This window comes from Balaenoptera borealis, assembly GCF_965194805.1.
Source record: "Balaenoptera borealis genome assembly, chromosome: 2".
Classification (NCBI taxonomy): Eukaryota; Metazoa; Chordata; class Mammalia; order Artiodactyla; family Balaenopteridae; genus Balaenoptera; species Balaenoptera borealis.
This window is the reverse complement of record NC_138867.1, coordinates 4697969-4720846: the sequence shown is the minus strand read 5'-3', so window position 1 is coordinate 4720846 and position 22878 is coordinate 4697969. Positions and strand designations below refer to the sequence as shown.

At 44.2% G+C, this 22878-nt stretch overlaps 2 long non-coding RNA genes across 2 annotated transcripts in view; one reads left to right on the top strand and one right to left on the bottom strand.

Annotated features, from left to right (window-relative positions):
- The window catches only part of LOC309623421, a 720194-nt gene that overhangs the window by 657119 nt on the left and 40197 nt on the right, over nucleotides 1-22878 (top strand). The window lies entirely within an intron of this gene.
- The window catches only part of LOC309623420, a 29775-nt gene continuing 7207 nt past the window's right edge, over nucleotides 311-22878 (bottom strand). Inside the window, exon 2 of the long non-coding RNA XR_014241370.1 lies at nucleotides 311-10591. This is a non-coding gene — a long non-coding RNA (uncharacterized lncRNA). The remainder of the gene's footprint in view (nucleotides 10592-22878) is intronic.

Below are 22878 nucleotides of genomic sequence, written 5' to 3'. Positions count from 1 at the left end.
GTAGTTTTAAAAATGTAATTATTTGGCATAAGTCAATACATTTCAGATTTCTCTGAGAATACTTTAAAAAAAAATTTTTAACACCATTTTAAAGAGTCTAATTAAAATTATTGTGAGTTTGGTGTCATTTTTTAATGTGGAGCATTGCCAGACAAAAGTAAGCTTGTGAAAGCAGCATATTTGAAGGAACGGCACTCAATTTCCCAAACAACCTGGAAATCTGAGGAAAACAATGATTAAGGTTTCTTTAACCCAGATTGTTAAACCCACAAAATAATCAGCAGGAATTAAATAAAAGTTAACTATTAAATAAAAGTTTCACATTATTTATTCTTTCCTTAGTTTAGCTACAATTGTGTATAGTAAGTCATGAAAGGTAAATCTTGGCCTATGGACAGATGGGTCCTGTTCCTTCTTATGGGGGATGCTTTGCTCCTGGAACCGAGAAACTTCCTGGAATGGCCTGGATCTCTCTTCTTCTTGGTTACATTTGGTCTCCTCTGTGTGTCTTTTGGGTGCAATTCCCTCTTCCAGGAAAGTGAGACTTGGGCACTGACCTGAACTAAGCTTGGTTTCTAGGAATCTGGGGTTGGGTTTAAGGTGACAGAGGAATTTTCTCTATAGCCTTTATTGAGCCAAAATGCAGGATTTGATCAGAGGGAAAAAAATTAATCCTGGGGAGAAACCTAGCAAGACACCCAGCTAGATCCAAGTCCTTGGGTCACTGGAGGGCTCCACCAGGTGTTTTTGGAAGCGAAGCCCAAGTCTTGACCACAAGTTAGGGAAGAGGCAGCATGAAGGACCCCAAGTAGAGAGCCAGGGCCAGGGATGTGGCTGACATCCTCAGAGCCATTGCCGTTAACATCAATCAATTGCTCCTGTGTTCATGCCCTGGGTGCATTGAAAAGCCAATGCACATATGCTCTCTGATGTAGGGAAGCTTCACCTAACTAATAGTATTAGTTTCCTCAGGAAATTCACAGCATCCTGGGTGAACCTACAGAAAACAAAATTCACTCTGTGTTCCATTCTACCCTCCTGACAGCTAGAGTGACAATTGATATCCTTCCCCTAATTGCAAAGTCAAACACTGGATATGGTCCAAAGGCAGATTTGGTAAAATTCTTTTTGAACTTCATGAGAGGCTAAGCAATCATTTGTTCCACCTGGTCAACACCTAGTTCATTTTTACATCATCTCAAAAGCCAAAAATACCTTTGGCTACGAAGCCTGGGCTCTTTTCTCTATGCTAGAAGACTAGTGGTTTGGGGCAAAGAACATTCCAGAATTGTTCTTAGTGAGCACAGCCTCAGAATAGAGGGCCTGAGAAGGTGGTAACCACACGACACAGTGTCTTTTAAAAGAATGAGCACAATAAATGTTCTTTGTAAGTGCAAGTGTCCATATGTCACCCCTTTACTCCACCGAAACCGTACGTAGTTATACCCTAACGCATTCAGTTTGAGCTAAAGGGAAAATCCCCCCTGAAAAAAAGAACAAGCAAGTCCCCGATGCCTGTGGACCATTTTCCAGGCGAAAGCAGCACAGTGGAGGTGGAGTGGCGATTGTTATTCCACATCCTCTCATCCGATTCTCACTTTCCGCTTGTGTAGAAACAATGTGTGAGGCCTCCTGTCACGTGTATCTTACAGCTTTGAAATTGCAACATGGATTAGTAGACGTGATAGAAAAGATACAATGACCATGAAATGCCTGCATGAAATTTCAGTATTATTACTGTTTGAATTTGGATAAACTGCCATTGTTAAAAGATAAACAGTTCTTGTTCTCAAGCACGGGGAACTGAAGAGTGCATTTGGATCATTCACTTATTTATTCATCCAAAAAGCATTTATTACATGCTTACTGTGCACCAATTATGGTGCTGGAAGCTGCAGGACAAGAGTAAACCAGACAGAACAGGTTTCTGCCCATGGCGCTCTCATTTTCCGTTAGAAGATTTTAGAGAATTCGGATGGGGGTGGCTGGCGAGGCCAACAGATCAGGAGATGACAGTCATTGTAAATAGAATTTGTGACTCACAGATCCCGAGAGGAGGACGCAACACACGACGGGGGGCCACACAGGGAAGCACCAGGGTCAGTTATGAGGCAGGGGAAGTGAGGGGTCAACGTGGACAAGAGTCTTTATTGTGGTTTCCACAGGAAGAAACAAGCTAAGCTCTGTAGGCAGTTTTAGGATTGGGCTGATTTGAATAATTTCAGGGCGCTCTGTTTGTAGTTGTCTGGTACCTGGTGTGTCTAGGGCAGGGAAAAGCATCCCAAGTGTAAGTGCCCCATACAGGGGGTGGCTGGGGCATGGGATCTGAGTGCATTGGTCTGCATATGAAGGGCCTGCTTGCAGGTGTGCCCTCACTGTCTCTTGGAATTGGCTGGCCCTGCAAGGGGCAGTGTCTCCAGGGTTAGCAAGGCCTGAATGTCAAAGCACCAAACATACAGAAAATGAAAAGTCACAGTTAATAAACCCTCTTTTCTCTTGGCACTTATCCTGCCATAAATTCTTTTTTTAAATTGAAGAACAGTTGATTTACAATATTATGTTAGTTTAAGGTGTACAGCAAAATGATTCAGTTATACATATATGTATACATCTATGTTCTTTTTAAAAATTCTTTTCCATTATAGTTTTTTTACCAGATACTGAGTATAGTTCCCTGTGCTACACAGTAAGCCCTTGATGTTCATCTATTTTACAGATAGTAGTGTACATCTGTTAATCCCGTATGCCCAATTTGTCCCTCCCGCTTTCCTCTTTGGTAACTGTAACTTTGTTTTCTGTCTGTGAGTCTATTTCTGTTTTGTAAATAAGTTCATTTGTATCATTTTTTAAAAAATTCCACATATAAGGGATATAATGTGATATTTGTCTTTGACTTACTTCACTTAGTATGATAATCTCTATGTCCCTCCATGTTGCTGCAAATGGCATTATTTCATTCTTTTCTTTATGGCTGAATAATATTCCATTGTATATATGTATCACAGCTTCTTCATCCATTCATCTGTCAACGGACATTTAGGTTGCTTCCATATCTTGGCTATTGTAAATACTGCCGCTATGAACATTGGGGTGCGTGTATCTTTTTGAATGAGAGCTTTCGTCTTTTCCAGATATATGCCCAGGAGTGGGATTACTGGATCATATGGTAGCTCTATTTTTAGTTTTTTGAGAAACCTCCATACTGTTTTCCATAGTGGATGCACCAATTTACATGCCCATCAACAGTGTAGGAGGGTTCCCTTGTCACCACACCCTCTCCAGCATTTATTATTTGTAGACTTTTTGATGATGACCATTCTGACCAGTGTGAGGTGACACCTCATTGTAGTTTTGGTTTGCATTTCTCTAAAAATTAGCGATGTGGAGCATCTTTTCATGTGCTTATTGGCCATCTATGTGTCTTTTTTGGAGAAATGTCCATTTTTTTATTGGGTTTTTTTTTTTTTTTTGTTATTGAGTTGTATGAACTGTTTGTATATTTTGGAAATTCAGCCCTTGTCAGTTACATCATTTGCAACTATTTTCTCCCAGTCTGTAGGTTGTGTTTTTGTTTTATTTCTGGTTTCCTTTGCTATGCAAAAGCTTATAAGTCTGATTAGGTCCCATTTATTTATTTTTGCTTTTATTTCTATTGTTTTGGAGACCTGCTATAGATTCTTGGTTGTTAACTTAGCTAATTCACTGACCTCCTTAATAAAGAGACGCTTTCTTGTTCAATTTTGTATATTTTGCAACATCATCTAGTGTTGAATGCTTATTGTAAATATTCAGTGATATTTGTTCACCAAAATACAGCACAACAGACATTTTCCTTGGGATGTGGCAGAGAGGAGAGAGCAGCAGAGAAGAAGAGAGCGATTATAAAGTGTCTCAGGCCCAGGGGGACCGATAACTCAAAGTAAATAGAACGGGCGTACTTAGTCTGCAAGACTCACCATCTGACCTGTAAATGAATGATCTACTAGTAATCGTCTAGTGTACTGAAGCTCTAAAGAAAACTTCACAAAATGCAAAAGTATTAGTAAATCATAAAAGAGCTGAAGGATAAACCCTTCTACCTTTCCTTCACCTGGTATTTATTTTCATGTCCTCATTTTTAGCACCTCCTAGAAAAACCAATTATAAGTTGATTAACGTACAAGCACATGAGGCTTTTATGATTAAGTAGATTGCATATGAAATGCACATTTATTTTACAGGTGTGGGTGTGAGTATTTATGCTTACTAAATTCCCTCCCTCCTGGGCATTTGGGGAATGGCCTGAGCTTGGTGGCAGGGCTCACACTGCTGAGATGGTTTCGGGACACAGATGCAGGGTCAGGGACCCAGAAAGCCGTGAGCCTCTGGGAAGTTTGCCACAGTTTTACTTCAAACCAACCTTTCAGATTAGATTTGCAGATGCCTCTTTTCCTCAGTGGGGGATTCGGAGGATAATGGACTATTTGTACAGTATGTGTTAATCTAATGATCTATCTCCATTTAACAACTTCAAAGCAAAATAAACACAAGACACTCATTAATAGTTACAAGTGAGGCGTAAATCTGGGCAGGCAATTTTAACACCCAGACTTGACTACAAGCTGCTTTTGGAAAGTGGTTGTCTCTGCTCTGACTTGACATAATCCAGAGAGATATCTTTCAACTTTCCTCTTTGAGCACAGGAATTTCAGGAATAAGTACAGCAGCAGCTTTCAGTGGAACTGTCCAGACTACAGAGCTAATGAGGCCAAGGCGGTTGTTTTCATACAGCAGCACAGTTTACTGGAGCGGTCCTCTTGCTTTACTGATGAACACAGTGAGCTTTGTATAAATGTCTCTGCACAGACACAATCCAGGGCACACTCGTGACATCAGTGACAGAGCCAGGGAGGTGTTGCCGGTGGTGTCATGGGTTCTAAGCTCCTCTCACAAGCTTCCACCTTTTAGACGGACAAGCAGACCTCCTCTTTGGCAATGTCATCTCTTCCATCTGTGCTCTGCAAGCAGATCCCCTTCCTCTCCCAGCTTCCTCCGGACCCTCGCTCCATCAATATCTATGTTGGCTTTGAATCTCCCACATCTTCCCCTTTCATGGCTCTGCTCCTTCTACTAAAACACATGCAGGTCTCACCTCCTATAAGGAGGATCTTCTGAGTTCGTCACATGCTTAAACTACTGTCATAACGTCCTTCTCTTTGCTGCCCAAAGCCTGAGCATGTCCCCTTCCTCGTGCTGCATTCCCCAAAGGACCTCCTGAAACTTCTCTGTGAATGTCTCCTGGGCTGTCTTGATTGCCAAATACAACAGCCTTTCTTAACTCTTCTAGCCAGGCTGCTTCCCTTCACATTCTTGTTCTTTTAGGGTAGGTCCTAAACTGTATGTTTTCTTGTTCTCAGAAAAGGGTGCTTAAATCCAGAGTAGTGGAAGCACATGTCTGTCCAGTGGAGAGCGAGGTCAAGAGCACAGACACCGGAGCCACTGCCCGAGAGACAGGGCGAGTCACCACTGCCCAGCACAATGTGCCCATCTCCAAAAGGAGGCGGATGATGGTGACGCTCATGGGACTGCTTCGAGAATTGGATGTGCTAATATACGAAAAGGGTTGTGAGCGGTTTCCAGATGCATGAGTCACGTGTGTGTTCGTTATGTGTTATTAGTCCTATTGCCTCTACTGTACTCTGTCCAAACACTGATGCTGGGCTTTCGATGTTAGACACAAGCTTTCTGTAGGAACTTGGCCTGTGGTTTTCTGGAGCTCCCTGCAGAGGGATGAACATTCTTGATCACACTTTGTCACCAGCTGTCCTGTCCTGTGTTGAGTTTCTGAGCACACCAGGAACTGCTGGCAAGAATGCGGGACGGCTGGTAGCTCGGCATGTGGTCTGAAGTGGACTTAGGGTTGGGCCATTGGTCTGGGGGTAGAGGAGAGGGTGTCCAATCCCACCATTTGCTGTTGTGCACGAATAAGACCTTGGATTTAAATCCAAGCAGCACCATGAGGGTCTCCCAGAGATTTCAGACTCCCATTTCCCAGTGATATTTCCTAAAAATCGCACACCAATCCAGTTCAGTGGCTATTATTTCCCATTTCACATAGAGGAAAACTTAAAAATCCAAAACCAGAGAGCATCAATTTATTTTATTAGGGAGTGGCAAATGTAACACTTGAACTCAGTTCTTCTAATTTCATTTTATCATGACTCGCTAGCAGAAAGAGTTTGAATCTCAGTGATAACTAAAAAAGAAGAGATGAAAAATAAAGAGGAGAATTTCCGTGAGAGAAAGCTACTTGGAAAGGCACACGTTCTGCTTCTCAGACGCCTATCCTGTGCCCAAGACAGTGTTTCAGGGGACATTGTCAGACCTCAGGCTCTCTCCTCGCCTTCCACCCACTTTGTGATGAAAACTCATATCCTTCTCATATCCTCCTACCTGAGGGAGAAAACAAACAAACAAACGTGCTTCTCATCATCTTTGTTGAGTTCCATTGTCTCTATTCAAGGTTACTGAGGAGAAAGACTCTTTCTGTAAACAACAACAACGACAAACATACTTAATGAGGAATTTTAATATATCAAGTGAGAACTTTTATAACCAAACTTATAATGCTTGCAACAAAACTTAATCAGAAAATAAAGGGTTTTAGGGATTTAACAAACATTCCCAGACATCGATTTAAAGCTCGACTTTATACCAGATGAAACTGTTTCTTTTTCTTTCATGAATCAACTACTTAGTCACATAAAGAATGGTTGCTTTTTTTTAGCAACACAAGAAAAGCAAAAAGTTTTTTTTTTGTTTTGGTGTATTAAGTGTAATCAATATAACATCCAGCAGTACCTTCAAGATTTCCAAGCAGATCCTGAGTTCTGTCTGGCGTAATTTAACTTGCATCCACATTTTCCAGCTTCAATCAACTCTCTTGCCACAAATGAAATGTTGATTATTTTAGACAGTCATTCGTGCCTCTAAGATTGATTGTCTGCTACATCCTTCCCACCGGCGTTTCAGTTCAGGTTCACCATAAAGATGTGAAGGAGCCCCACCATCGCTGCTTCCCGAATTTCTACCAGATAACAAAAACGATAAGGAAAATGGGAAGAAAACAGCATTGGCACTGGCACATGGGAACGAAACAAAGATGCCATCATGGACAAGAAAAACTTCTGAAGGGCAGAGTCGAGGCAGGGCAGGTTTGAGGTGACAACCTACCAATTGGCAAAAGGTTCCCAAGGAGAACAAGCAACTGGGAGGGACTGAGGGCAGGCAGGACAGCGATGGAGGGGCACATGCCTGGAGCTTAAGTCACTGGAGCTGGGGGAGGGTGGGCTGGGCACCAGGGGAGGGACTGGGAGCACGGAACAGTTGGCAGGGGAGGCCTGTGGGGTGAGGCTGGGACCTGCCACTGGAAAGGGGGTCATCCTGCCCTCTTCTGGAAGTCCTACTTAGACGTGTTCTGTTCTCCCAATCTGTCTTCTATACCTCTTAACTCCTTTTTCTATTTTATTTTGTAATCTCTTTACTCTTTATTTAGCTTCTGTTTCTGTTTATTGCTTTTCTATTTTGTTTTTACATTTTTTTCCACTCGGTTTAATCTTAAGAAAATTCTTCAGCACAACTATTCAATGTATTAACTCTTCGTTTGCGGTCAGTCTAGAGCCCCTCCTAGCTATTGCTAATTTTTATTTTAATGATTATATTTTTTTCAACTCCAAGATTTGTTCATATTTTACACACAGGTTTGGCAGGAACCACTGGTGAAGATTTTCCTTAGAGCACTATTCACTCTTTATTTAGGTGGTTTACAACTTCCATTGGAATTTACTCCTCCAGTCATTAAAGCTTCAAAGACTTATTAGTTGCACTCATTAAAAAACACCCACCATCAATAGCATTTGGAAAAACATTCCCACTTCCACTTTGGGCCCCACTGAGTAACTGACATGCTGATAAAATAAAATGAAGGTCAAATTCATAAGCTAAAGTGCTGTGTTATGTATGGAGAAAGCAGCGGGGTAGAGATAAGACTTTGGTGTGAGTTTGCAATTCTGAATTGCTAGCTAAAGGAACTGGGGTGAATCATATTGCTTTGAACCAATATCCTAATCTCTACATGAGAATAATCCTTTTTTTGCTCATTTTACACTGTTTACCGTGAAAATCACGAAATGATATAGGTCAAACTGTACCACACCACAAGCTATTAAAAGATTCAATACAATGCTATTGATAATTACAGTGTTCTCTAGGTCTACCATGGATTTTTATTTCACCGTTTTCCTAGATGGGACTTTATCAATAATGGAAAATAATGTGGCAAGGGACGTGGTCTAGGAACAGGCAGAAAGAAGAAAGAGAGAGAGCAGGAAAGGCTCAGTCACATGGTTGGTATCTCACCCACCAGCTCGCTTCAGCCTAGGGCTCAATCGCTCTTTCAGAAAGCACAGGATTATGAAAGGTTTTACCCTAACAGAATGAATCACAGCAGCGAGGGCCAAGTTGGTTCTGGGACAGCTCCCAGACCTGGGTCCCAGTGGCCATAAGCAGGAAATCAATAGGTATTGGTTAATACCACTGGCAATAAAAGACACACGTGAGTGCTGAGACTCTCAACATAAAAATCCGTCTCTGGGGAGACAGCTGATGAGAAGCTAGACACATAAAAATCACATTACCAAATCCATCATTGGCTTTGAAACAATACTAATGAAAAGTGGCAACTAAATTTGGTTGGAAGCCACGATAAACTGGCTTGACTTAGTCTCCAGGGAATCTTGCGCAAGCAAAGTCTGCAGCATTTGCTGCCTACTCATCTAAAAATGCATTTTACTTTAACTACATTTCAAAGATATAGTGTGAGGCCCCGCCTGGCCTAACCGGGCGCTGCAGTGGACTGTGGCTAGAATGGGGGTGGGAATGTGGCTCTGAGCTCTGAGGTCACCTGGCCCAAGCTCCCTCACTCACAACCTGCATGGACCAGGGACTGTCACTTACCATCTCCAAGCCTTAATTTCCTCACCTGGAAAATGAGGCTGGGGTAAGAAGTCTATTTCTAGAGTCTCAAGAAAAAAATAACCTAGAGATTGTCATAGTGAGTGAAGTAAGTCAGACAGAGAAAGAGAAATATATGATATCTAAAAAGAAATGATACAGATGAACTTACTTACAAAACAGCAAACAGACTCACAGACTTCGAGAACGAACTTATGGTTACCGGGGGGAAGGGTGGAGGGAAGGGATCTTTAGGGAGTTTGGGACTGACATGTATACAGTACTATATTTAAAATGGATAACCAACAAGGACCTACTGTATAGCACAGGGAATTCTGCTCAATACTCTATAATAACCTAAATGGGAAAAGAATTTGAAAAAGAATAGATACACGTATATGTATAACTGAATCACTTTGCTGTTCACCTGAAATTAACACATTGTTAATCAACTATACTCCAATATAAAATAAAATTTAAAAAATTTTTAAATGTTTAAAAAGTAAATAAATACAAAGAAAAAATAATCCGTAAGATGCAAAGTCCTTAACAACACACCTGTCACAGTGGGGACTGTCAGAAGCAGTACCTGAAGGGAAGCGATCGTCAGCGTCGCCTGACATGCGGAGGGTCGTCTGCTCACGGGACAGCACAGCAAGCAGGGTGCAGCCTTCATCAGCTTCCGGGCTTCTCCGGAGCTGAGGAAGCCCTGGGATGTGGAGGTGTGGGCTTCCAATTCTGGAGTTCCTCAGGAGCTGGTCGGAAGCCTATTCCCAAAGGAGGACTCCTAAGGGACGGCTAGATGGCGTAATCCAGTCGGGAATGGCAATGCTCTTTTGGACAAAAGTTTTAGTTGCACTTTCAGAATGCATTTGGATGAAGCCCCTGTGGGAGAATGGAGACTTCATGCTAAGGTGTGGTATTCTTGGGGACAGTTCAGGTGTCAGAAAAGCAAGAAGCAAGTATCCATCCAGTCCTGGCTCTAGTAACCAGAAACATAAAAATAACTTGAATTGCATGATAAATGTCACCTTTGTGGTCACTTAATTATTCTTCTCTTGTCATACGAAGAACGAATATGGGTGAGCCAGCAAGTTGTCTTCCCTCCTTCCTAACAGGACCCTGATTTTTATTCCCATTTGGGCCTGTGGCCACCCTGAATAAAGACTATGTTTCCCAGTTTTCTGTGAAGCTTGGTGAGATCAGGAGAGCAGTTCTGGCTGGTGGAATGTCAGCACAGGTGGCAAGTTCTCCTTCCAGGGAGTGTCCTCGAAGGAGGGTGTGCTCCTCTCTCCCTCCTTCCTGCTGGCTGGGACGTGGATGCAATGGCTGGAGCTCCAGTGATGATCTTGGACCCTGAGATGGCTCTGTGCTGTGTCCAAGGATGGGTTGCAGTCAGATTGCAGGGGCCTCTGTAACCCTGTGCAGCCCTCTAGCTCCCCCACTGGCTGCCCAGACTCCTCTTTCATGTGGGAGGAACACACGTCAACCCTGTTTCACCCAAACCTACTTCTTGGAGGGACAGAGGTAATGACGGACTGTTCTTTATGTCACTCCCGGGTTAGGAGACTGACTCAGGTCCAGAGTGACACCTAGTCATCTATAAGAAAGAGATGAGAATGAGGAAAGTGTAGGCATTTCAGGAAACAAAGGAAACAAGAACATCCTGAAATGGTATAAGACGGACTTAATATTCACCCTCTGAACCTGAGCTAATGATTAAAATAAAAGCAATATATTTTCCTTCATTTTTGTTAGCATTCGTGTGTAAACAGCATTTTATTAAGTGATGAGTTTCTTGCGGTTTTTTTGCCATCATTGGATAGCGGCTTGAATGACTGTTACTTAGCTGGGCATCAGGAGATTACAGTTGTTTTTCTTGGGCACGGAACACTGGAATGTGGGTCCTCAGCCTGCAGATGGAAGTATCCATGTCCACTGGGCACGATTATATTTAATACAATGTCTCCCTCCAGCGTGCGGATGAGTGGAAGGGACAGTGCGGGTGTAAGACAGATACAGGGACAAGCTAATCGCCACCCCTTTCCTATGATGAAGGGCACTGGGTCCTGTGAAGTTCCTTCCGCCTGACCCTGGTTTTGGTTGGAGGACATGATGTCCCTGGAGTCCCACGCTACCCAGCCCGCCTGCCTCTCCACCTCGGTTAATACCTCACCCTTCACGTTACTTACTCCTGACCCCCGTGGAATTTCCCAGTGTTCCAGTGACCGGTCTCATCACTGAGTAACTGGGGCTTAACACAAAACACATCACCGCAGCCCCTCAGAATTGTTCTTTCTTAGGCCATATACCACGTTGGGAATTCAATTGCCCTTCAACCAGAAGACTAATGTTTTATCTGAGTTGACTCCGTACCCCCTAAGAGGGCAGTGGAGCTCCGAGGACTTTGGCTAAGGTTCTGAGGCAAAGCAGCCCATCCAGGTGCTGAGAGTGGCAAGGGGGCTGTTGCCCAAACGTCAGATGAGGGCGCCCCTATTTGAGTAGGTGCGGGGGGAGGGGACTCCCCATGTGGACACACAGGAACACATGTCAGGTGGGGAGGGAGGGGAGATCCTGCCCATCTCTGCTGGGGTCACCGCAGACTCCCTGGCTCAGGAACACAGTTTTCTAAAGCACAGAACTGTTGCAAGTGGGAAAAGCTGAAGCATCTTGTTCAAAGCCAACATTTAAACAGGTATTGAAACACCCCTGGCTGGCGCTATCCACCTTTCCGCTTATCACATGGGTCAGAGAGGCCGGTTCCGGGGCTCAGGGCCCCAGCTTGCACTCTTGCACGTCTGCTGTGTCCACAAACTCTCAAAGTCAGCAACCGCGAGGCTCTTGGATACCAGAGGCTCTCCTGTCTGATACTTGTTTTCAACGAGGCTTCCGGTTAAAGGTGCACCAGATTCTCACTTCAGGCATTTGCCCATATTTGGGGAAATCCTTTCCATTGAACGTGATGTTATGAAGCAAGCCTGGCTGTCTGGGGGCCGAGCAGGAGCGCGTCTGGCGGGCCGAGCAGGAGCGCGTCTGGCGGGCCGAGCAGGAGCGCGTCTGGCATACAGAAACAGGGATTTCAAGTCCCCTCTGTCCTAGAAAGCCCTCGTGCATGTGGCTTGTGTGTTCTCTGCCCCGTTCACGGTTGCCCCAACAAGTACGGAACAGCCTGGTGAACCAGAGATGCTCTCAGCTGGCCACGTGCCTCCTGAGAGCACCGGGAAGCCTGCACCTCCTCATTTGATTATAAACTTCCAGGTGACAGCTGACGGTCCCATGGCGCCTAATATGTGCCAGAGACGCTATCTATCAGTGTATTTAATCACCATCACTCTTTGCAGTAGATTAGGTGGGCGAGGATCGGGCGAGGACCCCCACTTCACAGATGAGGACATGGGGACCCAGAGACGTGAAGGAAAACCATGGCCCGGGTAGGGATTTGACCTGGTCAGCCTGCCTTCAGCATTTCGCTTCTGGCAACATCCTCTCTGCAGGGGTTCCTGGAAACCCACCACCAGTCCTCGGAGCTGTGTAGTCTAATGATTGGACTGATTTGCTGGCCTGGATGAGGGAAACACTACAGCTGTTGGGACCCTCAGGCCCCTGGGCATCAAGAAAGAACCATCTTGACAAAAGTGATTCCATCAGGATTCCTAAAGCTGAGGTTTTCGTGGTGATTTCCCACCCCGTCCATGCCTCTGGACAGCCAGCTTTCTGAGAATGTATGTCCTAACCTCCCAAGGCAAGTGATCTCTGATGACCTTTTTGATGTTAAAAGTAGGACCCTAGGGCTTCCCTGGTGGCGCAGTGGTTGAGAGTCTGCCTGCCAATGCAGGGGACATGGGTTCGAGCCCTGGTCTGGGAAGATCCCACATGCCGCGGAGCGGCTGGGCCCGTGAGCCACAATTACTGAGCCTGCGCATCTGGAGCCTGTGCTCCGCAACAAGAGAGGCCACGATAGTGAGAGGCCCGTGCACCGCAATGAAGAGAGGCCCCTGCTTGCTGCAACTGGAGAAAGCCCTCACACAGAAACGAAGACCCAACACAGCCAAAAATAAATAAATAAATAAATAAATAATAATTTTAAAAAAAGTAGGACCCTAATAATTAATTGTTTTCCTAGACACATGCCTTGAACTCCCGCTACACACACACTAAGAAGTGAGGAAATACAAGGAAATCACCACATTTACAGTCTGATTTTCTTTCCATGTATTAAAGATGCAACTAAGGCTGCCAATCTAAGCATCAACAGTCAACTCATGCTTGTTTCCTGTTTGTGCATCTCCTTTTGACAGTACACCCAACCTCTGCCATTTCTGGTCACATGTTTTGGGGATAATGTGAGGAGTAACTGTGAGTTTAGTTACGGTAACCGTGTATAACGTCAATGCTGATTTTGTCTCTGGGCTGCCCTTGCATTTGATTTTTGAGCTGTCTCTGATCCGGCTTTGTCATGTGTACTCATTTCATTGTCCTTCATATACCGTTTTGAGATTCTCTCATTAAAAAAAAACAAGTTGGGATTTTTAATCATCATGACTAGCAGTCAAGTTTTACTCTACCCAAGCAAACCTTCCAGGCCCACACCTCCCACTGTGTGTTCCTGGGCGTCTTCATAGGTGTTTCTGTAATAGGGAAGGATGAATCTGACTCCATATTAGATCTGTTTGTTTTACTTTAACCTTTGTCCTCTATTGCTTTTTCTTCGAGTTAAGAATGTGGCCTATAGCCTGAAATATATAGGATGGTCCATTCTCCAGGCTCTGACGTTTAAGGGTATAACACTTTTCCATTCATATAGAGATAAAAAGTTGCAGAACAGAGAATAACATTTGCTTGTTGGAGGTTTATAAGGACATCGAAACCTGACCTACATGGACAGCTGAGAGAACAAAGGATTCCAACACCAAGAAGTCTGCAGCAACCAGCCACGCCCGTCCCTCACGTTGTCTTTAAAAATGCTTTGCTTAAACTCTTTAGGGAGTTCAGGGTTTTTTGGGTATAAGCCACCTGTTCTCCTTGCATGGCCCTGCAATAAACCTTTCTCTGCTCCAAACTCCGATGTTTCGGTTTGTTTGGCCTCACTGTGCATCGGACACATGAACTTGTGTTTGGCAATATTTCTTGATGAAGGAATCTGTGACCAAATCCATTTCAGAAAAGCACAGTGGAACGTAGCTAACAAGTGTCCTCTGTAGCAGAACTTCCAGAGCCTTTAACCTGCTAAGGGGGCAGGGAATCACCTGAGTCAGGAGGGAGGGATGACCAGGTGGAGGACAGGGCAAGAGGGAGAAAGGGGGTGGGGAGGAAACTGAGGAGGGACACAGGGCTGGGGCCCAGGGGGCCCCTTTCCAGCGTGGTGTCTGTTCTAGAATTTACCATTTTAGAAAATGGCCATCCAGGTATGACGTGGCCAGGCTCAGGCAAACTATTCAGGTACCCAAACACATTATCACTCAGTTTGTAGCAGAGAAGAACAAACCTGACTCCACAGTGAATCTGTTCCTTTAGCTCTAACCCTTGGGTCTGCTGCCTGTGCTTAGTCATGCTGGCTCTGCACCTTTCGTAAAAGAATGTTGCCTGTAGCCTGACATACACAGGATAGCCCATTCCCAAGGCTCTGACCTTTAAAAGTATAACATTTCCATTAAAAAGTTGCACAACAGAAAATAACATTTGTCAGAGTTTTATAGGAACACCGGGACCAGACCTACCTGGACAGCTGCAAAAACTAAGGATTCCAGCACCAAGAAGTTTTCAACAACCAGCCACACCCCCTCCCCTTTTAGTATAAAAGAAGCCTGAATTCTAACTCAGGTAAGATGGTTCTATAGGGTGCTCGTCCACCATCTTCTCGGTCTGCCGGCTTTCTGAATAAAGTAGCTATTCCTTGCCCCAACACCTTGTCTCTCAATTTACTCGTCTGTTGTGTGGTGAGCAGTACGAGCTGGGACGCAGTAACAAATTGTTTTGGATAAAGGGCATGAAGTGATGGATAATTCCTGGAGTCTGATGAGCTCCATTGTGGAGAATTTAGCCTCATTGAGAATTTGGCCTCAAGGGACACAGGAAGAAAACAACATGATGTCCACCTGTTGGTGAAAGAGTTTTTGATATCAGGGTAGGGCAGTGGGGGGGCAGTGGAGAGGAACAGCCAGGGCAAATAGGATTCAGGTAAGAGGACACATAGGGAAACAGAATTGTTTAAGATGTTGCTGGCAGCTCTGATGTGAAAGCCCTCGCCTTCCCAAGGCGGCACCTCGAAGGCCCATGAAGGAATACGACAGTGCGTGTGATGGAGAACATTTACATGCCTAAATATTTTACTATAGATCGCCCAGTCTGCGAGAATGTCTGTTTTTGTTTAATAATACCTCCTGGTTTCTTACTTCTCTCTGGTACCACTACTTGTTTCCCTGAGTCACCAGCTTTGAGGAGAAGGGTTTATGGTTTTGTCCAATAGCAAGTCCCTAACACAACAGACCCCAACGTGAGGAGAGCATCCCAGGCTGGTAAATAGTCAGTTATCTCACCCTTTTCTGTGTTTCTGTCAATCCAAACTTTATGCTAAAAATAAAATGTCAACATGGAAATCAGGCAGCGTGACAATCTAGAAGCAAACTTGCTACATCTCTGGAGAAGATAAAGAGGGGAATCAGAGAGCAAGGTGCCTGTGGCCTGACGGGGGCTGGAGGAGGGAATTCAGAGGAAACAAGGGCAAATCATGCATTTCACACACAGACACACACACACACACACACAGAGTTAGGCTCCTGGGCTAGAAGGCCATACTGTCACAATAACAAGCAGACTGTTAAGTTCTAAGATACTGGGAGACAAATGCCTTCCAAGAAAAAGTAAAAATTCCCTCCAGGTTTATACATTCTCAGCCAGCAAAGTTTACGCTTTCAGAAAATGTATCTGGAAACCGGGGTTATAACGCCAGCCACTGAGGCCTTCCAGGCCGGCCTTCAGGACAGACACGGAGACACAGAACTCTGGGCTGCAGATACAGGGGTCCTGGCCTCTGGTAGAATTCCTTTCCAGCTGAAATGCCATTCTTCTCAAGGACAGTTTTCTCTCTCCCAGGCCTATTGTGTGAGGAAGGCTTTCCTGCGGGCAAGAGATTTTGGCCACATGGGGCAGTGCCAAGAGCAGCTGACAATAAACAAAGTCATAACATCAAGCAAGGAGTTGTTACTGGAACACTCAGGGTGGTTGTGGAACAGGCCGAGGTGCTTCAAATTCCCTCCCTCCAGCCCTGGAGATTCTTGCAAGCTTTCCTTGGCATTCCAGAAATGTTTGGAGCTGTTCCTCAAATAGTTGAATGAATGGCCTTTCCCATCTTCAAGTCCACTTCAACCTGGCTTTCTGACTTTGCATCACTGTAATCTCTACCCAGCACTTCCTCTTTCTACTTTTATTTCTTTTTTTTTTTTTTAACATCTTTATTGAAGTATAATTGCCTTACAATGGTGTGTTAGCTTCTGCTTTATAACAAAGTGAATCAGTTATACATATACAATATGTTCCCATTTCTCTTCCCTCTTGCATCTCCCTCCCTCCCACCCTCCCCATCCCACCCCTCTAGGTGGTCACAAAGCACGGAGCTGATCTCCCTGTGCTATGCGGCTGCTTCCCACTGGCTATCTATTTTACATTTGGTAGTGTATATATGTCCATGACACTCTCTTACCCTGTCACATCTCACCCCACCCCCTCCCCATATCCTCAAGTCCATTCTCTAGTAGGTCTGTGTCTTTATTCCCGTCTTGCCACTAGGTTCTTCATGGCCTTTTTTTTTTTTTCCCTTAGATTCCGTATATATGTGTTAGCATACTGTATTTGTTTTTCTCTTTCTGACTTACTTCACTCTGTATGACAGACTCTAACTCCATCCACCTCATTACAAATACCTCCATTTCATTTCTTTTTATGACTGAGTAATATTCCATTGTATATATGTGCCACATCTTCTTTATCCATTCATCTGTCGATGGACATTTAGGTTGCTTCCATGTCCTGGCTATTGTAAATAGAGCTGCAATGAACATTTTGGTACATGACTCTTTTTGACCTATGGTTTTCTCAGGGTATATGCCCAGTAGTGGGATTGCTGGGTCGTATGGTAGTTCTATTTGTAGTTTTTTAAGGAACCTCCATACTGTTCTCCATAGTGGCTGTATCAATTTACATTCACACCAACAGTGCAAGAGTGTTCCCTTTCCTCCACACCCTCTCCAGCATTTATTGTTTCTAGATTTTTTGATGATGGCCATTCTGACCGGTGTGAGATGATATCTCATTGTAGTTTTGATTTGCATTTCTCTAATGATTAATGATGTTGAACATTCTTTCATGTGTCTGTAGGCCATCTGTATATCTTCTTTGGAGAAATGTCTATTTAGGTCTTCTGCCCATTTTTGGATTGGGTTGTTCGTTTTTTTTTTATTGAGCTGCATGAGCTGCTTGTAAATCTTGGAGATTAATCCTTTGTAAGTTGCTTCATTTGCAAATATTTTCTCCCATTCTGATGGTTGTCTTTTGGTCTTGTTTATGGTTTCCTTTGCTGTGCAAAAGCTTTTAAGTTTCATTAGGTCCCATTTGTTTATTTGTGTTCTTATTTCCATTTCCCTGACTTCAGACTATATTACAAAGCTTCAGTAATCAAGACAGTTTGGTACTGGCACAAAAACAGAAATATAGATCAATGGAACAGGATAGAAAGCCCAGAGATAAACCCACACACATATGGTCACCTTATCTTTGATAAAGGAGGCAAGCATATACAGTGGAGAAAAGACAGCCTCTTCAATAAGTGGTGCTGGGAAAATTGGACAGGTACATGTAAAAGTATGAAATTAGAACACTCCCTGACACCATGCACAAAAATAAACTCAAAATGGATTAAAGACCTAAGTGTAAGGGCAGACACTATCAAACTCTTAGAGGAAAACATAGGCAGAACACTCTATGACATACATCACAGCAAGATTCTTTTGGACCCAGCTCCCAGAGAAATGGAAATAAGAATACTTTTATTTCTATTATTTAGACTTACTGAGTATTCTTCCAGCTAGTTTTCTGTATATTTCTATTTGATATCCATGATATAGTCAATTCACAGAGTTTACTCTTTCAGACCTCCTCTTCATCTTTCTCTTTCAAATGCTTGGATTTGATTTCGGATCCCAGAACTGATTGCTGGGAGGCGGGTGCAGGACTTCTCTGAGGGATGAGTGTCTTGGCGGGTCCCCTTGTGGGAGGGACACTTCAGAGACTTCACCTTCTCTGTGCACCAACTACAAACACAGTGACACTCAGAACAGAGAAATTCCATCTCAGATAAAAGATCAGACCCAGAGATTTTACAGTAAAGTGTGAAACGTGGAATTTTCTAGAAATGTACATCTTATTTCCATTGTGTTAGAGTTTTTAAAAAAGTACACTTTTTTTTAACATCTTTATTGGAGTATAATTGCTTTACAACGGTGTGTTAGTTTCTGCTATATAACCAAGTGAATCAGCTACACATATACATATATCCCCATATCCCTTCCCTCTTGCGTCTCCCTCCCTATCCCACCCCTCTCGGTGGTCACAAAGCACCGAGCTGATCTCCCTGTGCTATGCGGCTGCTTCCCACTAGCTATCTATTTTACATTTGGTAGTGTGTATATGTCAATGCCACTCTCTCACTTAGACCCAGCTTACCCTTCCCCCTCCCCGTGTCCTCAAGTCCATTCTCTACATCTGCGTCTTTATTCCTGTCCTGCCCCTAGGTTCATCAGAACCATTTTTTTTTAGATTCCATATACATGTGTTAGCATATGGTAAAAAAGTACACATGTTAATAGCCTTTTGAAATTCTTCCTCATGACTCCAGTTGAATAGGCTGAAAATACACATAATTAACATGCCTTTCTACATTCTGTGTTGCTGTTTTACTCTTTGAATTATCACATACACAACTTCTAATATTATTTTTGATGTTACATCTCCTAGGGTTCTGCCTCGTATCATACATTGAAGAGCTCACTGGACTACAGCATGATGCAAAATTACAGGGTAGTCCACGATGAAATGACTGGGCTTTCGGGAGTAAAAAGAAAGTTCAAAATGAAGAAAACATCTTCAGGGTAGGTCAGCAGTTTGAAGAGGTAGGTAAATGAGTAGATGAATTTTATATAACATTCACTCAGAATGGATAATTTACTTTTTGGTTTTTTTTTAATTAATAGATAATTTTTTAGAGCATTTTGAGCCTTACAGAAAAATTACACAGAAGAACAGAGATTTCCCATATGTCCCCTTCCTGTCACAGAGCTTTCTCTTTTATTTTTAACAACGTGCATTAGTGTGGTACATGTCTTGCAACTGATGAACCAAAATTGATGATTTAATTTTAATAAAGTCACTGACCCTTTAGTCTATCCTGATCACTAAGAGTTCACTGCAGAGATTCCAACTTAGAAACTATAGCTGAGTCCACCAGCCTTTTCTATGTCTATGGAAATGATAGTCTACCTTGTCTATGTGACTCTCCTTGAATTAAATCCTTATTCTAAATCAAAACTCACCAGGCTTGCCTGCAGGCATAAGGTCTAACTCTCCAAACTCTGCCTGCGTTAGAAGGTCCCAAGCTCCACTTGCAAGACAGGAGCTGTGGGGAAGGAGAATGAGGGCTCCCTTTTTTCTTTATTACTTCCACTTCCCCAGCAAGAGGCATTTTATGAAACTCGGAAAGCTGTACTGTGGAGGCAGCTAAAAGTTAGTGGGAAAGAGCATAAATTATTTCATGAATGTATTTGGGGACTTTTTTTTTTTTTTTTACAAAAATGTGTAGCTTGAAACGTGGCCAATTCAACCCAGCAGAATTGCTGACTGCTGAAAATGCGTGCCTGGTACTCACAGTCTATGGGCTCAGATTGCTGAAAATACGTTTTTGTTCATCTGGGCACACTTACTCAGAAAAGGCAATGGAGGGAAAAATGTCAAAATGGGGGACACTTGGCAGGTTTGCTAATACACTGATTTTACTTTTCTTGGATTGAATTTAGCAACATGTCTACCAGTTAAAATGTCCTAAGTTGTCTCCAAAGATAGAAGAAAGAAAGAATTTTCTTGCCAGAGTCAGAAATTAGGTGAGTGAGACCCTGGGCACGACTGGGGGTGAGTGGGAGAGCATCAAGCACAGGGTCTGCCTTCTCAGTTGGGGGACCTTGACTGGCTGCAGTCTACATCACCTGTAAGGGCTTTCCAAGCTCTAAAAATAGCAAATCCACATGCAGTGCAATAACTCCCAGTGTACAGGAAATACAATTTTTCTTATAATTCAATTCAATTCAACTTCAGGTTACATTTGATCATCTGATCAGAAAATCATCGAGTTGCCCTTAATATCTCCTCTATGGTGGGTACCACACCAGGCACCTTCCTTGTACAATTTCCACAGCACTTGTTCAACCTCTTTCTGGGTTAGGAGGTTTAATGGGGGGGGGGGGCTGGACATTGATGCTTTTGAAGTTTCATCTACTGTTCGTTTCTTAAAGATGTCAAGAGAGTGAGCAATTTCTTATCTGAATTGCCAGTATTTCAATTGGGCTGTCTCCGAACTACTTGTGTCTCCCTAGCTTTTCTTGAGGAAAGCAAAGAGAATTAGATTTGTGCCAGGAAACTTGGGGTCTTTATCTGCCTCTGTAGAAAATAAATAGTTCTCTCTCTTCTCATCCCCTTAATCAGCAATTCTCAACACTGGATGGATGTTAGAATGACCCAGAGAGCTTTAAAAATACCAGTGACACCATTTGGGACAAGGCCAACTCAACCAGGGTCTCAGGGTGGGGGGAGGGGGGCGGGACTGAGCTTTTTTCTCTTGGGTGGGGTGATGGCTGTGTCTGTTTGGTATTTGTAAGCTCCTCTGGGTGTTCTCATGGGTGGTTTAGCTTGAGAACCGCCCCTTGTAGGATCCCTGCTCCTTGGTCCTTTTCAGTTCTTTTCCCACAGCCCATCCCCTTGTAGCTTACTTTCAAAGGCAGTGATTCTCAAAGTGTGGTGCCCTGACTAGCAGCAACAATGCCAGTTCCCAGGCTCTGCTGACTCAGACACCCTCTGGAGGTTTCATGCTCCCTCCAGGTGATGTCACGGTGTGCTGAGGTCTGGAAACGACCTAAGGCATCAGCTCTCCTGCCTCCCAGCACAGTTCAGACTTCCCATCTCCAGCTTCATCCTGCAAGTTTCAGGTGTCGATCTGGATGTCTCAGCAGCACATTGCAATTATGTCAAATAGGAAACCAAAGCTTCTCTTCATGTCTATTTAGCTTCCTATATTTCTCACCATGATTCTGGACATTCCTGTTCAATATCTGACCGTTTTCTTCGATTTCATCTTGCTCCTTTTCCCGGCAACAAATGTGTCCCCAAGTCTGAGTGCCTCTCCTCCACCATTGCTACTGGGCTCGGCTTTCCCCGATCATCACTGTCATAGACTCCGCAGAAACCCTTTGGAGGAGGAGCTGGGACTGTTTCCCTCTCTCCTGTCACCCACTCTCTTCATCTTTGTTATGCTCTCCGAAAAAGAACCCCAGTTCCTATCCAACCCCTCTGCCCTCATTGCGTACCACAAACAAACAAATCCACCAATGCATCAAAATTAGTACAAGATGAACCCCTGTTGTCCACACTGAACCCCCCTTCTGTGCCCCCGCAGACCCCCAGCGGCTGGGGGTGTGAGCAGTCTCCTGGCCTCCTGCCTCTAGGTTTCTGGTTGCACTGCCTCACCCACTTGCGGTCCACTGCTCTGTCTGGCCGCATCTATCTCTCTACCGTCCACCCTTCGAGAGTCAGCTGAGCTGTGACTGTCTCCTGCCTGGCAATAATCCCTCCCCCTTTGTACTCCTTTAGCATTTTCTTTGCAACATTTGTAACACTGGGTACATTAGTACGAGCCTCACGTTTTGCAATAATCAGCATGGACTCAGAAAAGCTCCCTCTCTCTCCCTCCATCAGAGCTTCATTCATGGACCAAGCGTTGGGTCCTTTCTTCTTTCTTTCTTGGATTGACTCTTGCTTCTTTTAACACCTGCTTGCTCTGTCTGCCTGAGTGTCTGTCTGCCTGGGTATCTGTCTGCCTGGGTGTCTGTCTGGGTGTCAGTCTGCCTGGGTGTCTGTCTGGGTGTCTGTCTGCCTGAATGTCTGCATGGGTGTCTGTCTGCCTGGGTGTCTGCCTGAATGTCTGCCTGGGTGTCTGTCTGGGTGTCTGCCTGCATGTCTGTCTGCCTGGGTGTCTGTCTGTCTGGGAGTCTGTCTACCTGGGTGTCTGGGTGTCTGTCTGCCTGGGTGTCTGCCTGGGTGTCTGCCTGGGTGTCTGCCTGGTTGTCTGTCTGCCTGGGTGTCTGCCTGCGTGTCTGCTGCGTCAGTCGGATGCCTTACCCAGGCTCTCCAAACGGAGTCCCTCCTCATTTCTCTGATCTTCCCATTGACCTAAATTGAATCCTTCAGGAGGCATTTGACACTCCTCTCTTCACCTCCCATATTTATCATTTGCTCAGATGTGTTGACTTTTCCTTTTAATTCTTTATGGTTTGAAGCTTTCTCTCTAGTCTTCATGCCATCAGACTAGTGGGTTTCCTTATCGTTTCATGCCTGTTAAACGTGAGGCAAACACAGGCTGGAGCCAGTGCTCAGGCGAGGGGAGTCCTTTTCCTGGGCTCCCCACCTCTGAGTGCTGGATCTTAGCGCAACGGGCAGGTAAGTCCCAGGCAGTCGGGATATGCACCTATAGCTCTACATGGACGGGGTCATTCCAGACAGCTTGACGCAAGGCCAGTTACTTCTGGAAGCATCTACTCGGGCTTCAGGAAAGGTGAGCTTCATGCCTCAGCA